Here is a 17,479-nt window from a genome sequence, read left to right as displayed (position 1 = left end):
CCTCAGTTTTGCATGGCTAACTGTTAGAGGACATTATGTTTCTACTTTCTTCACTCATGGATGGAAAAATACAACATACACTTTAATAGAATGTAATGTAACAATCAAATAAAATACTTGAGTTAATCTCAGACAAAACTGTAAAGGTAAAATTTTTCAATATTTTCCACTTCATCCATCCAGCCATCATTCCTTTGTCCATCATTCATATATATTTTTCTGTGAATTCAAGATCATGTATCATATTCCATTCCATCCTTACTTTATCTGACCTCAACTAGATCCCCAATTTCTCCCATTTTCTAGCACTTCCTGGAATCTCTGACAATAACCCTATTATAGTTCCTTGATTGAGGAGTCAGCAGTGTTTCCCCAGCATTTGACAACTGTGCTTAGATGTCTACTCTCAAATAATCTGAATAATAAATAAGTGATGTTTTCCTTTATCTAATAATGGATTGTGTGATATTCTTTCATTATTGTGTGTGAACATTAAGGTATGCATTATTATAATCAGGTCTTATATCTGATATCAATTATCCTTTCATAAAATTCTAATGTATATGTCTTGTTTCAGTCTATTTTTAAAGTAATTTTAAGATTTTATGGATATGAACAAGTATGTTGCTCTTATAAATTTCCTAACAAGATAGGCATTGGCCAACTAGGTAGCAACCCAGGTACATATGGAAATAGTAAATTAAAACCAACTTCATGTGAGGCCAAAGATGAAATTTTCTAAGAAGCAATACTTAGAAAACAGAGATTAATATGAAAATATTTATTAAGCTAATTTAAAATAGATGTCACTGTTTTAATTTATAGAATTCTACTATTTTAATAAAAATAATTTATAAACTTTTTAAATTTAATTACTATTTCTGATTTCCCTAACTATTTTTACAAGTCTTTAATTCCTCAACAGAAAAGTCTACCATCAATCTACCATTAGAAATGCTTTTAGAAAAAAAAATGTCATAATTGGGAAGGGACTCCAATGTTTGCCCTTCTAATTTAATTTATTTTAAAATCATTTAGGTTACCTCAGGTATCAATATAATTAATTGAAATACTGAAAGACATTAAGTAGTGGTTGAGAAGGTTATCTCTAGAATCAGATGTTTAGAATTTGAATCCTATTTGTCAATGTACACCATGTATGCCCTGGCCTAATTTATTATCATTTGTGATCATTTATTTATTCAGTTGAAAAGTGAAAGAAATAAAGGTACTTACCATATCAGATTGATAGGGAATAAATGAGACGATATATTGGCAAGTTAATTTGTCCTGTGAGAATTCCATTAATGCCATTTACCACTCATCATACCTTTGCTAAGTTACAATTGTGGTTGATGTTATTGTTGGGCATATACAGCAAAATCACTTTCTTTTTTTTTTTTTTTCTTTTGAGGTAGGGTCTCACTCTAGTCCAGACTGATCTGGAATTAACTCTGTAGTCTCAAGGTGGCCTTGAAGTGATGGTGATCCTCCTACCTCTGCCTCCTGAGTGCTGGGATTAAAGGCATGTGCCACCACGCCCAACTACTTTCTTTTATTAATTAAAGATTTTTTAATTAACAACTTCCATGATTATAGACAATATCCCATGTTAATGCCCTCCCTCACCCCACTTTCCCTTTTGAAATTCCATTCTCCATCATATCCTCTCCTCCTCTCAATCAGTCTTTCTTTTATTTTGATGTCATCAACTTTTCCTCCTATTATGATGGTCTTGTGTAGGTAGTTTCAGGCACTGTGCAGTCATGGATATCCAGGCAATTTTGTGTCTGAAGGATCACGTTTTAAGAAGTCCTATCCTTCCTTTCGCTCTTACATTCTTTCTGCTACCTTTTCCACAATGGACCCTGAGCCTTACACGGTGTGATGAAGATACTGTAGTGCTGAACACTCCTGTCACTTCTTTCCAGCACCATGATGCCTTCTGAGTCATCCCAAGATCATTACCCTCTGAAAAAAGAATGTTCTCAACCAAAAGTGAGAGTAGCATTAGTATGTAGGTATGAACATTAAGAGAAGTGCTTACTGGGCAGTTTGATGAGCATAGTATATACATTTAGCCAGAGAGCAGCACACGTTACACCCCTAGGGCTCATGACTACCTCTGTTTTAGGTTTTCAGTATCAGGGGTGTATTCCCTCCCATGGAGCATGCCTCCAGTCCAATTAGAGGGCAGTTGGTTTACAACATGACAGACATGCCACTATTGTACCCATTGGCTCATTTGGCCTAGCTGGCAAAATATAAGGCTTAAAGTGTCCACTGCTGAGTATCTCCACTGGTGATTTCTCTCTCCCCCATTGAATTGCATGCAGAATGGCTTCTTCCAGCTTTCTGTCAGCTGGTCTACATGGAGGAGGTTACCAGCTCAGTTCCAGGAGGATTTTTCAGTGGCCTTGCAGCCCAAGTATGTGGAGACTTCAGCAATAGGGTCTTATCATCTATTCTTGGTAGGAAACCAAGGGCCTCAGCAATGGACTGTAATGTTTTGGGGGCATCAGGGACCTCTGTGGCCAACAACTCACTGGATGGTATCCCATAATGGCACTGAAAATGTTCTAGTAACAACCTACTGCTCCTGAGTGTCCCATTGTCCAAAAATGTAGGTTTCCATATGATTTATTTATATCCTCTTAGAGTTTGATTAGCACTCCCCCCACCAAGTGAGGTCAGGGGAAGAGATTGAGTAAAGGAAGGCAGAGGCAGAATCACTTTCTATAATAAACTTCTCTCATGCACTTGATTTCTAAAATTGTACTTACTGAGGTGTATTCATAACTTGATAATAATTGTATTCCATGTGAAAGTGTATATCATTTGGGTCTGTACATCAAATTTTTATGGAAAGGTATATGCTTTATTTCTTAATATAAGATTTTGATGATTGTCACCGAAGTGAGGAAATTAGTAAAAATAAAAATAAGCAATTTAATAGCATACTGAAGGGAAAAGGAAGATAATAGCAATGATGAAGAAAATAGAAAGAAATTTAGCTGATGCCATAAAATCTTGCTTAGATAGAAGCAAGAGTTTCAATGACACTGTGAAGAGTACCCCTCTTGGCAAGATGAGGATATACAGTGGACAGGAATCTGCAGGTTGGCAGAACAGAAGTAAAAGGTGAGTTTCAGTAGAGATTGGGAGTCAATCTGTTTTGGAAAAAGGGAAATAAGAACTCTGAAAGACACAGAGCAAGAAGGTAATATATACAGGAACAGAATAAAATGCCTGCTCCCCCTGGTGAGACTTGAGAGTTCTATGGGTACTTACCATCCTCGTGTACCCATGTAGGCTAGAGAAGCAGGGCTCCCTTGGTTGAAGGAATAGTGAAGTCAAAGCAGCTCACCGACATGCACACGCCAAGAACAGAAACCTTTAGTACAGGGGCTCAAGGTGAGAACAAAGTAAACTCCCCAAATGAAAAGATTCCCTTTGTTTGGCCTGCCTGACTAAAACAAGGAGGAATCCAAAGTTGATTGATTGATAGCAACAGGGAAGGGAGATTTGATAGTTTCATAAGCTACCAGGTACATTCTAATATATACTTTGAGCTAGTACATATGTCAGGCTTAGATGTCCTATGGAGAAAAAACCCTTTCATATAATAGAGAAAAGAAAAGATTTCTAACCTGTTGGAACAGAAATCAATAAGTATATTATAATTCAAGTTAAACATGGTAGTACTAAAGATTATTAATCTGGCATTTGAGATTGAAAATTCAGAACTGAGTTTATATATAAGTACACCTAGATAAAAGTGCAGCATAGCTCTGCAATCACAAGATACTCTAGTCTGAAAGTGTGTGCCTGAAATTCTAGGTTGAAGTCCTAATGCCAAAGCTGAAAATAGCAAGAGAGGGCAGGACCCTTCATGAATGGAATTAGTGCCCTTCTGATAGAGGTCCCAGATAGCAGCTATTGTAGTGATCTTCACATGGCTGGGACAAAACACTAGACCAAAAGCAGCTTATATGAGGGAGGTTGTTATTTTGGCTTGCAGTCTTTAAAGGAGACTGCATAATAGTAGGGCTAAGCATGACATGAGCAGAAGCTGAATATCATTTCTGCCACAGAAGGTGGGGAGCAATAGCAAGAAAATGAGCCAAGTTCTGCCAAGGAGAGCTGTCTATGACACCCCTAAGCCAGCCCCCAACAACGCACCTCCTCCAGCTAGCCTGTGTCTCCCAAATTTCCATCAGTTGGGGACAAAGCAATCAGAACACATAAGTCTACTGGGGACGTCTTAGTCAAACCAAACTAGTGGCTGTGCGCCTCTGCCATGGTAGGAGGTACTGTTCAAGAGGCAATGTTCATGAGGAAGCAGCCCCTTGCCCCATAGTCTGCATCATGATCTAGCGCTTTTCATGCTCTATAACTATGAGGAATAAACATCAGTTTTTCTAGATTTTATGTTTATAATAATTTCTCTTAGTAGCCCCGGTACACTGGAATATGAATTTGCTTATTAATAAGGATATGAAACACCAGTTGGTTGAACTTGAACCATGATTTGCACACTATAATCCATAGCAAAAATAATGAAATTTGTCTCTTGTCCTTGAAAATACAAAGCTGGTACAAAGAAATTAAAAGTTGGGGGAATTCTACTTAACTTCAGAATCATCTGTAGGAAATGTTTAAATATTTCAAGAAGCTCAGTTTTGACACTGCCTATGACAACACTTACTATAAAAAATCCCCTTGTAACTCACTATATTAACATTTAGACACTATATAAATATTTTTGAAAATTTATCTTAGACACAGTAGATATGTTCATGTCCTGCTCATGAAAGGAACTTAGATATTTCAGATAAAAATTTTTCTAAACTATTATTGATTTTAACCTTTTTTTTGTTTTAAAGTAACAAACACAGACTAAGTCCGTGATCATAAGTGATAAAGTATGTTACAGCAGTAACATGGCTCAAATCCTTCCTTACCATGAAACATAGAACCATCTGGTAGAAGAGAGGAAGGCTTTATGTGGAGATGTAAACTGTCTGAAATACTGCATTCCCTCCCATCCCATTGTCTCTCTTATTTTAAAGTATTTCTTAATCCCTTTTACTTCACAAACTGTGTCTTGAGTTACCTGATGGTAGAGTTCATGGCTGTTATTTCTTTCTATTTTTACAATTTCTGTAAGGTTCTAAGTAAAGGTTGAAGAGTTCATTGAGATTCCCTACCTTGTCAAGAACACTGAACATCCATCTCTAGCCTAGTGAATTTTACTGACATTCATTGTAGAAGATTGAGGGGAGAAAAAAAATTACTGAAAATTACCAGAAACAAATATGGGTTTTTTTCGTTTGTTTTGCATGTTTATGTATTTTAGGGCAAATGTTAGGAGAGGAAGTCAATAGGCATATGAATTTTTTTGTAAGGAGTTGCTCTATAGCTCAGTGACAGAATTCTTGCATTGTATATACAAGACCATAATTCTGATGATCCAACATCAGAAAAAGAGAGGGAGAGAGAGAGAGAGAGAGAAAGGAAGAAGAAGGAGGAAGAAAGGGAAAGGTGAATGAAGAAAAGAAGGAAGGAAGGGAGGGAGGGAGGGAGGGAGGGAGGGAAGAAGGAAGGAAGGAAGGAAGGAAGGAAGGAAGGAAGGAAGGAAGGAAGGAAGGAAGGAAGGAAGGAAGGAAAGAAGGAAGGAAAAAGGGTGGTGAGTATAAAGAAGTAAATTGGTGAAAATACTTAGGTTTCATGACTCGTCAATAAAAATCAGTAGGCAACTGTTGAAAACAATGGAAAATATCTATTGAAAACAGTGTATGTCTGGTAGATATCTTGGAAGATACAAAGGCTACATATTAGAGTAAATGGATTATTTTTAATACAGACAAATAGTTTAAAGGCAATAGTAATTTCCTTTTCATGACAGATTTTAGATTGAATTTCTTTTTGTATTCCTGTGTATTTGGAAAGAGGATGTGGCCCATATTTCCATGTCAGAGATACAAAATACTTTCACACTGGTAGTTTTTGTTTAGATTTGAACACCATAAATTTAGAAGAATATAAATAACTTAGCTTCCTCTGAAAAAATACACAGAATGTCATTCAAAGAAGCACAGATTATATGATTATTTTTAAAACATTTTATTATTTATTTATTTCAGAGAGAGAGAGAGATTGAGAATTGGAAGGCCATGGCCCCCGGTCACTGCAAACAAACACCCCTGCCTTTCAACTCTTTCATGGCTATCAGTGTCAGAATACTCCTTAGAGCATGTAACTTTCTTCATTCTCAGACATTGCCATTTCTCTCTCATATACTGCCACTTCTCCTCTCCTGTTCTCTCCTCTCCCCTTCTCTTTCTTTTTCTCCTTCATCACTTAAGCTCTCATTCCCTTTCCAACTTGTCTCTCAAAACTGTGAAAGCCAAGCTTAAATGAACAAGTCTGCAGACTCTCAACCCAAAGGAAAGGACCCATAGCTCTGGACATGTTCTTTTTTCCCAAAGATCCTTGGGTGTTTTGTTATGGGGTGATGGTGAAACTTGGGCTTTCCAACAGGCAAGTGTTGTTAATAAGCCTGTTCATATTTCAGATCCTTCTCTTAAACACATACAGACAGAACTGTAGGTCATGAAAGAGGGAGACAGCAATGCAAACTGAAAAGAGCAGGATAGGATAGGATAGGATAGGATAGGATAGGATAGGATAGGATAGGATAGGATAGGATAGGATAGGATAGGATAGGATAGGATAGGATAGGATAGGATGATTAGTATAGTATAGTATAGTATAGTATAGTATAGTATAGTATAGTATAGTACTGTACTGTACTGCACTGTACTGTACTGTACTGTACTGTACTGTACTGTACTGTACTGTACTGTACTGTATTGTATTGTATTGTATTGTATTGTATAGACTGTGCAATGGCATCAAAAGGAGGAAAGGGATATTATTTTTAAAAAGAGAAAAGAACAGAGGCAATAAAAACACCTAGAAATAAAAATATATAATAGTTCAAGAAGAAATTACCCAGTAAGTGAAAGTACTACTGAATACACATGTCTAGAAAGTAAAGAACAATGACAGGATGATCAAAAACAGGAAAGGACTGAAGAAACCAGAATTAATTCAGAATAACTAATTTATGAAGTGACTAGAAGGGAATGATATTTACAACCTACTTTCCAGTATTGAGATAAAGATTTCCAGACATGCAGAACACAATGGTGCTCCTACCAACAAATGATGACATTATCTTCACAAGACCTTCACAACAGAAAGAAAAAATGATGACTTCAAATATACAAGATAAACTAACTGGAAAGAAGAATGGATTCAATGGCGGGTGGATCTTAGAGGGAGAGAATAGGGGTGGGTGGGAATTATCATGGTTATTGTCTATACCTGTGGAAGCTGTCAATAAAAAGTTTAAAAAAAGTCATGGAACTTCAGACTAGAAGAAATAGAAGAGTATCCTACATGCTTCCAGATGAATGCCCTTACAAAGGGTTGACAACCAGGATAGATGGGCTTATAAGTGTCAAGCATGCAGACTGCAATCTACTGAAAAAGCTCTGTAAGAGAAGGAAGTGGTGCTTAGAAAATGGGTCACCAGGCCTGGGATGATGGCTCAGTGGTTAAAAGTATTTGCTTGCAAAGTTTGCTGACCTAGGTTCAATTCCCCAGCCACACATATAAAGTCTGATGCAAAAAGTGGTATAAATATCTGACTTTTCTTTATAGCAGAGACTGTGGTTTGCCCTCCCCCCACACATTCACATATGCAAATTAGTTAACTTTTAAAAAGAAAGTGGGTCACCAATATAAAAGGGAGGCAAAAATAATTCCTGGATTGTCAGAGAAACACATTCCAAAAGGCTGTGCCCTCCCGAGAAAAGTCTACCTGGCCAGCCACTATGATAATACTGGAAAAAGGCTCCAGAAGGTATCTCACAACTAAACTTTGCACAGGCAAGGATCAACTAAGCATTCATATAGACTAAGAGAAAACAAAATCCTACAGAAATTTGGAATGATTTATTGATAGAACCATAGATGTCATGTCATGAAAGCTATGAAACAGAACACTCAGAACAAAAGTAAAGACTAAAAATGGAAATATGCCAAACAGCACATTTTTCATGCCATGCTTTCTCCTGCCATCATGAAGATTCCCCCCAAAATTATAAGCCAAAATAAAAATGTTCCTCCAATCAGCACTTTTGGTCGAGTGTTTTGTCCCAGCAATTCGATAACTACAACAATGGAGATGATGCATTTTAAGTTTGTTATTTAAAAGTAGCTATTATCAAAATAAGCAAATGGAAGAGGTGTTAGAGTGGGACTGATGAGACATGTCTTAGCTTTCATCACTATAACAAAATACCAAAGGCAGCTAACAAAATACAGAGAAAATGCTTATCTCATTTGCCTCTTAAATTTCATTTTATTTATTTATTTTTTGATCTAGGGTTTCACTCTAGCTTAGGCTAACCTGGCACTTTGTTGTCCCAGGTTGGCCTTAAACTCACTATGATCCTCCTATCTCTCCTGCCCAAGTGCTGGGATTTGCCTATTTTAAGGTTCAAAGTCTATGCAAAGCTTGGCTTCTGTGGATACAATGCTAAGCCAGTACAAAAAACAAGCTATAGGTATTAACATAGCTTTGGCTCATTAAGCACTGTTAAAAGTCGAATTAGAACTACCTGAGCTACACTCTGCATCCCACTTAACACTTTGAAAAGTTTCCGGAACTCAACAGGCAGTAAGGGTGAATTTCCAACATCACTTTTGAAAGCAGGGCATCTCACTTTGGAGAGTACTGCAAGTGGTTCATTTTTTTACCATTCTTTCTATTCACTGCTGGGCAGACCCCAAATCAAGGTATACATTCTTCCTGTACCACCTTTCAGGTTTTCTCTTCTTTGTGCCTCTTAAATCTCCAGACTTGTCTCAAACTAGATCTTTTTAATGTAATTTAATTTTATTTTTTTGCATAGGAAAAACAGAAAGGACAAAGAATTTCCTTTTACCTCCAGCTTGTCTTTGTTCTTTAAGACAATAAAAGAATATCCCACAAACCTGTAGTGATGCTACCCCAAACCTTCTTTTACTTGTCTTTTCCTACTTGTCTCCTACATTTCCTTCTTCCTTCTCACCTATTCACCTGCTTCCTCTGCAATCCTCCCTCCCTGGGCCTGCTGAAAAGGACAGGAGTGTGGCTCCAATGCTTTTTGTCTGCTTTACCTCCAGTATTTCTCTGTACCATATGCTTCAGGATAGGTTCTGCTTCTGCAAGCATGAGCCAGTTCTCAGCCTTTTGAAATATGGTAACTAATCACTCAGTACAGAGACAAATATGTCTGGATTCTTTAGTGCCAGACATAAAAAAATTCCAGTCTCATCCAGGTGACATTGCCAACTTCTTGTCTTGATTTCCCCTACCAAATTGTCTTTGTGTCAACCACCCTCAAGTCTACATTCCCTCTACTGAGAATATACCCTTTTCCCTTGTTTTTGTCTGACATACACTCTAACATGGCCATAACATGGCCAATTCAAGTGTCTCTTCCTTCTCTGGCAAGCCTCCTACCTTCCTATTCAAACTCAGACTGGATTGCTGGAATGTCTATTAAAGTACTTAAAATATTTTGTTATAATTAATGTCTTTGTGAGTTTATTTTCTCTACTTGTTTCTCACATAAAACCATCTAGTGCTTTCAGTATTCACAGTACCTGGTTGATAGCAAGAACCCAATAAATGTTATTTGAATGAATGGAATAAGTAAATGAATGAGACTATACACTCTAGTGTGTGCCCTTTTATACAAAGAGAATTCCAGCAGGCATCTTGTGCATCTGGACAATTGTAATGCAAAATATTTACTTAGGAGGCAAAAGAAAAGAAAACAGTCTCTTTTCCTGTTGAAATAAAAGCATTTTTGTTTCAAGGCAAATTACATTGGAAAATGTAATTCTACAGTACAAGAGACTAAGTTTGTGTCTTCAGGGACATTTTCTTGTCTTTTTATATTAGGAGAGTGAAGAAGAGTTACACCAAGCAGTGTGATGATGTTTCCAGACAGCTAATAAAGAGGAAGATTAGAGAGATGTATAAAATGGCAGGTAGCTCAGCAGATTCCACATCTCAGGCATTAAACGCAGAACAAAGCTGTACTGCTTCCTGAGGACCACCAGAAGAGCTTGATGTCAGATTCAGCAGCATGGTGTTCACCTTACCTTGTATCCCAGCTGGAAAACAACTCAGAGGAAAAATAAAGCAAACAACACTAGGTAGTTCTCAGAAAAGGAAAAAAAAAAGCACCTGAAACAAAACCAGGCACTTATAAAACAAGATGAAAAATCATTTCCCGTCAATCACTTGCAACACATCTTTGACACTCATAGAACAGTCTATTGTGTCCATTCATATAAAGAATCTTAAAAAGTTATCTGCAGGAGAGCCTACATTTTATGACTCAATTTATACCACAGCTTCCTAGAATGCTTAGATTCACTATGATAAGGTATAAGAAAAACAAATCAGGGTGATATTTCTCTGGGTAACTCATTTGACTCAAAGAGTCACAGCCAAAGTACTCAAGGAAAAAACACACACACAAAAAAAACTTTACATTTTTGTGCCTTATAGCTATATCATTTCATTTCATAAGCTTTCATGATTGAAAGTCAACTTCAAGACAATCTCCTATTTGATGAAAAAAGCAGCACTGAGATTGTTGTGTGAACATAAACTAGAAGCCATAGAAAAGAGAGATTATGGAATAGAAAAAGGTCTCAGTTTGAAAAGGAAGACAAGAGGAAAAATATCTAATGAGTACCTCCTATGCCCTGTGTGTTGTGTGAACTGCTGGCAATGAATTTCTCATTATAAGGTTTTGCCTAATGTTAATAATAAATGATTAACAAAATTATCAATGTACATTGATAGCATCATGGTAGATAAAATATATCTATGTAGAACAGAGTAAGATATTAAGGTCCATAGAAGAATGTAACTGTTTATAGAAAAGAAATCTCAAGTATGCATTATATAACCTTGAACACACACTTAGGATATGCATCTAGTAGTTCTCATTTTTTCTATAGGAAGAAGCTGAGTTTACAAAAGTATGCAAAAATTATCCATAAATAGTGCATAAAAATCACTTCAAGTATATCAGGCATATTTAATTGTCACACAATAAAATATCTAAATATGCTCATCAACTAAGTAATTGCCAATCTCAAAAACATCCAGTGCATGTAATGCAAAAAATTTAGAAATCGATCCTGAATACAATAGTGGGATCTTTTTAAAGGTACCATTTATATGCCACCCAAGACTTTTTTTTCAATTGAGCAGTAACATACAGTTTTGTCTAATTATCTCATGCTAGGTGCTTCACTGATTGATGAAACTGTTTACTTTGTAAAAGCACAAGTGGTAATGAAGCCCTTGTGTTCTACCCTTCATAATTCACTGTACTGTGTGAGTTTCTTCACATGTGCAAAAGTGCCTAGCCTTCTGGTAGTGTGGCTATTATCTCAAAGCCTATAATTAATTACCAAAGAAAAGTGATGCCTACCACACTGGTCATGCCTACCATGCCAATTCAGTTTGAATCACATGCCAGCAGAGATGTTGTTTCCTACACTTTAGTGATGAAGAATTATGACTGATTCAGTCTCAGGGCTGATGTTCACACAGACTATTCTTACTCTTTATTTTCTTATTTTAATAATTCATAATAAGTCTGCTCCACATATAGTGTGATTATTTTACTTAGTTTTAATCTAACAGTCAGTGCATCATGGGCTATGAAAATGTACTATCTGGGCTTGAATCAGTTTTTCTACTTATTGTGTGTACCTTTGGTCAATTTGCATAAAATTACTGAACTTAAATTTCCTCATCCATAAAATGAGAGGTACATCCTAAGGGTTTCATGAATATTAAATAGAATAATCTGTTTACCATGCTTGACCTGAAATACATATTCAATTGGCGTTATTACTGTAATTACATAATTATTCCAGGTTAGAACAAAAGATGTAAAAATAGTTTCTAAACTCTACTTTTTGACCATATATAAGTAATTGAATTCTTTATTCAGAGAATGAAAACAAAACACAACTTCACTTCTTTTTCTCAAATACTTGGAGAATTGGAATGGAAGCCACCTTATCAGTGTGAAACTCTTTCCAAACACTTCTTTCCTTAATGGCTAGGCGAGTATGAGTCCAATTTAAAGCCAAGACACTTTCCTAACACACTAAATTATGTTCTTTTGGTTTTCCTGTTTCTCAGTCTTTGTTCACTGATAGTTATGTAGTCATACAATGATTTGCATCGCATGTCTAGATTTCTCAATCCTTCTGAAGCAAAACAATGAAACCATTTCTTAATCCTACAGAAGGTCTGTCATGTCTGTCTGACAGTATCTCTCTTTCTGTCCTAGAATTTACAATGTTTAAGGACATGATGTACTTGATCTGATTTGTACAGCTTTCTAAGAAAGTTTTCCAAGATTTCTAGATGGCTAGAAATTCTGAGAATGCCAATCAGACAAAAGCCATTATTCTCCTTTTTAGTAGGCACTCTTCACCTAGGCAGTACAGATTCAGTCAGTCCTCTTCCATTCTGAGAAAGCAATGGCCTGTGAAGTGAGTAGGGACAAGAAGAGACAAAAATGAGTCTGATTTCAAAGCAAAACCAATCTGTACAACCTTAGATATCTCAAGCTGACTGAGATTCAATTTCTTCATCCTTAGAAGCTGGAGAAGAAGACAAATGTATCTTTTACATAACTTTTACAGTTTCTGTAAGATGAGTTGAAAGAATATATGTAACACGAAGGAAAACATGCATTAAATAATTTAATGTCTATTTACACATCACAATCTAGAAAAGAAGCATTATGAAGTTTCAGCAGCAGTAGTTATGTTGTCTTCAAATTCAAGGCTGTGAATTTGGAGTTCCCCAGATGGAGTAAGCCTGTAAAGTTCTTCAGCCTATTCTTACTGATATTACCACGGTTTGGTGGTAGCACCAGAATATAAAAAATAGAGTACAATGGAATGATATAGGAATATAAGAGAAGATAGAAAGCATTAAGGGACCTTGCTCACAGGGAAAACCTTAAAATAGTTTGTCAATACATAAATTTCCTTGGCTTTATGCTATATCCTATATTCTCCTTGAGCTTACTCCCATGTTTTCTGATTTATGTTTTGAAATCCTACTTAGTCACAAAAGAGAAAAGAAAAGGATGAGTTGAAAAGACAAAAAACGGTAGCAATCAGACAGAATCCATAGTAGAGATTGTTCAAGAAAGTCAAGAATATATAGGAAAGGACAGTGGATGTATATATATTAACTGCCCTCAAAAATGTTGTTAGGGGCGCTGGACTGCTTAGATCATGCAGACAGGAATTGTGGAGCAGTCTCATCTGGCCACAAACAAACAAACAAACATATGGGGAGATGGCCCAGTAGATAAAGTACTTCTTATTCAAGCCTGAGCCTGAATTTGTATCCCCAGAACAAATAGAAAAGTCAGAAATTGTGCCAGTCTGCTGGAACACCAGCACACCTGTGGTGAGGTGGGGGCAAAGATAAGAGAACTTCTTAGCTCCCAAACCAGCCTTTCTGGTGAACAGAAATGTGAGACTTGCCTCACATTGAGATAGAAGTTAACGCCCAACGCCCAAAAGTTGTCCTCTGACCTCACATGTGCTATGACATTCAAGCACCTGCACTCCTTCACATGAAAAATACACACACACACACAATGATCCTACCCCTACTTAAGCCAAAATCCAAGGTTATAACACGAGATTGGATCTTTTCTTTGCCAGGTTAAGGGAACTCTTTTTTTAAAATTTTTTTGTTGTTCATTTCATTTATTTATTTATTTGAAAGTGACAGAGAGAGAGAGAGAGAGAAAGAGAGAGAGAGAGAGAGAGAGAGAGAGAGAGAGAGAGAGAGAGAGAGAGAGAGAGAGAGAGAATGGGCGTGCCAGGGCTTCCAGCCGCTGCAAACGAACTCCAGACGCATGCGCCCCCTTGTTCATCTGGCTAACGTGAGTCCTGGGCAATCAAGCCTCAAACCGGGGTCCTTAGGCTTCATAGGCAAGCACTTAACCGCTAAGCCACTTCTCCAGCCCCAGGGAACTCTTAAGGTAGTAATGCTGTAGCATCTGAAAATGCAATTTTAAGTTAATATTTTCTTATTTTGACAAATTCTTCGTTCTTCTTGTAACTAGATAAAGTTATTAGAATGTACCACGTGTAGTATTTAATGGTTTAACTAGTGGGCACCATTTTGTGAGCTCTTATCATATGCTGGACATTGTGCTAAACAGCTTGCATTTGTGATCTCTTCTCTTCTAAAACCCATAGGAAAACACTTTCATTTATATGCTTTATTGATGATTTTTCTGCAGCTCAAGTAGATTGAGCAATTCATCTCAATCCACAGCAGTGGGAAGGGATAGAATCAAAATTCACACTAGGTCTCCATAGCCATTCATTGGTTTAGCCTCAGTTTGTAGAACCAAGCAGTAGTTTTGGAATGTCTTTATACTACATGGCATTGTTGCAAGGAGTAAAGCATGCCTGCAAAACTAAACAAGAAGGCTAAGTGAGTGTACTATACCTTCCCCACTCAGCTTCTGCTACAGATTCTCAGTGAATCCCCATGTTTATTTCATAATAATATACAAAGAGGTTGGATCTGCTTTGTTTCTCTATGAGTCTAAACAATTTGAGAGAAACTTTCTTTTGAGTTTTAAATTCTAATTTTGTGGTGGTCTGCACATTACACTGTATATCCCTGCAATGACAGAACAATGGTAAAAATGCATTTCTGATTGTATAGGAAATATAATTGCTAAATGAATTATTTCATATCTCCACACTTATTATTATTTTTTTTTTTTTGTCAAGGTAGTGTCTCACTCTAGCCTAGGCTGATCTGACTCTCACATTGTAGTCCCAGGTTGGCCTGAAACAGCAGTCCTCATACCCCTCCTACCTCTGCCTCCTGAGGGCTGAGATTCAAAGTGTGTGCCATCATGCTTGGCTGTGTTTGTATATTTTAAGGGCAAAGTTAGAGCAGGGTTGTGTGTGTGTATGTGTGTGTGTGTGTGTTGTGTGTATGTATGTGTGCATGTGTAGGGTGGAGAAGACAGTGTTGCTTTGAGATCAACAGTCTTTGTTTGGGTTTTGGCACTTAAGAAAGTTGGTACTGGGCTGGAGAGATGGCTTAGCGGTTAAGCGCTTGCCTGTGAAGCCTAAGGACCCCGGTTGAAGGCTCGTTTCCCCAGGTCTCACGTTAGCCAGATGCACAGGGGGGCGTATGCGTCTGGAGTTCGTTTGCAGTGGCTGGAAGCCCTGGCCCGCCTATTCTCTCTCTCTCCCTCTATCTGTCTTTCTCTCTGTGTCTGTCGCTCTCAAATAAATAAATAAAAATTTAAAAAAAAAAAAAGAAAGTTGGTACTAATTTCTCCCAGGTATCATGCTTCCTAGAAGAAAGTGTCCCTTGGAAAGTATGGTAGCCTCTGGATGGTTATTCCTAGAATTTCTTGTGTGTCTTGTGATAGTTCAGATGAAAGAATGAAACGTCTTTGACTGCCTGTCAAAATGACAGGAATACTTTCAGTCCCTTTCCTACCTCATAGCAAAGAACACCTTGCTTACTCCCACTCCTATCCAAACATGTGGGGTGCTATATCAATCTTTCTTGCAGATTCTTTTTAAAATAGTCTTAAATTAGGTAGAAGAACCAAGAAGATGAAATGCTAACTTTTCAAGGGCATCTTGCACATGAAATTTTGTATTCTGTGATTCAACTCACTCTCCCCTGAGTCTCAAAACAATCTGGAATTAGCAAGCCTGACATGTGTTAATGAGAATGAACAGACTCACACAGAAGTCCCTTTAGAAGCAATTGGATTTGACCTTTACAAGACAGGTACATCAGCCCAAATAACATTTTTTATGAATGAATAAAATAATTCCCTAGCCTCAAACAGTTGTGCACTAAGAAGGAAATCAAGTAAAGAAGCTGACGTGTAATGACAATAAGATCTCTAAAGTATTTCTGTGCTACAGAGAGATAGAGGTTTCTTTGTGAATTAGACACATTATTTTAGCATTAACCCTGAGGTGTGGGTACCACCATCAACATCATCATCATAATCCTTGATGCTCAATTCCTGTTACATAAAAGAGAAAAATAAATGAACCAAAAAAGTTTCAGTTTTTGCCTATGTCCCATGTATTCAGGTTCTAGATGCCTTTGGCACAACTGCCACATTTCCCAATCAGTATAAAGCTGCATCTTGAATACTGACTTCCTTAGATGAAGTATTTTCACCTGAGAGCCATGGAAAGCATGTTTAATCAGTAGTAGACTATATTTCCTAAACCCCCATTTTATAGGTATGAAATTAAAGCCCATAGGATAAGTGTATTTTACTATGTTTGGAAGCTTTAAGGAGCCACAAATTAGAACTCTTGATATACTTGATTTCTTTTAGCTGCTTCTATATACCAACTTGTCATGTGTTTCTGGATTAAAGGAAAACAGCTGATGTATTCTGCTCTAGAACACAGTGTGCCATAATTATTTTGGGAAATTGATTACATAGGAATCCGCATGAGTCTAATGTTGCATAACAGCAGAGGCCTGGTTATGTGGAGTGGGGATTATTACATAGGAAAGTGATAGAAGCAATAGCTCACTGTAAGTCCTTTGATTAAATGATTTCTGAATTTTCTTTATAAACTACAATTTTGATTTGAATTGTGGAAGTTCTTGTCTTGCCTTAAATTATTTCCCATGGCAAAATGGCTGAATATCCTAGAGGCTAAAAGCAATAGTTTTATGAGGAAGCAAAAGGATCTGGTTATGGGATTTGCTGTCACTGGCCAGTGAATGGCCATAAGTAAATTTATTCCATTTATGTAGCTGCAAAAAAAACTATCTAATAAGAGAATGGTGAGGATTGAGCACATATCTGTTAAAATAACTGCATGTTCACTTGATCTGGGTGTGAGGGTGCACACCTTTAATTCCAGCATTTGGGAGGTAGAGGTAGAGTGATCACCATGAGTTAGAGGATAGCTTGAGACTATGTAGGGAACTCCAGGTCATCCTGGGCTACAGTGATACTGTATATAAAAAAGAATAAGAAGGAGGAAAAGGAGGAGGAGGAGGTGGAGGAGGAAGAAAACAAAGTGATTAGAGTCTCTGCCTCTTTGTCTAAAGAACAAGGATTTATGTGTTTCAAAGAATATAGGGAGAAAGACTAAGAAAGGTACATTACTTAGAACTAAAGAGAGAGCTCAAATGTTCAATTTTTTTAAACCTATTAATCTGTGATGACATTTGAATACCTTGATAAACACCTAGCTCCTGCCACTGAGAAAGAAATATCTTTGTGACAGATGTATGACAATCAAGACATGTTAACAATTGCATAGA

The 17,479-nt window shown here is 37.0% G+C and overlaps 1 protein-coding gene across 4 annotated transcripts in view; it reads left to right on the top strand.

Moving 5' to 3' along the window:
* The window catches only part of Lingo2 (leucine rich repeat and Ig domain containing 2), a 1,280,444-nt gene that overhangs the window by 817,692 nt on the left and 445,273 nt on the right, over positions 1 to 17,479 (top strand). The gene's annotated exons all lie outside the window — the stretch shown is intronic.

The sequence above is a fragment of the Jaculus jaculus genome, chromosome 1 (assembly GCF_020740685.1).
Source record: "Jaculus jaculus isolate mJacJac1 chromosome 1, mJacJac1.mat.Y.cur, whole genome shotgun sequence".
Classification (NCBI taxonomy): Eukaryota; Metazoa; Chordata; class Mammalia; order Rodentia; family Dipodidae; genus Jaculus; species Jaculus jaculus.
This window is presented reverse-complemented; position numbering and strand designations above follow the sequence as displayed.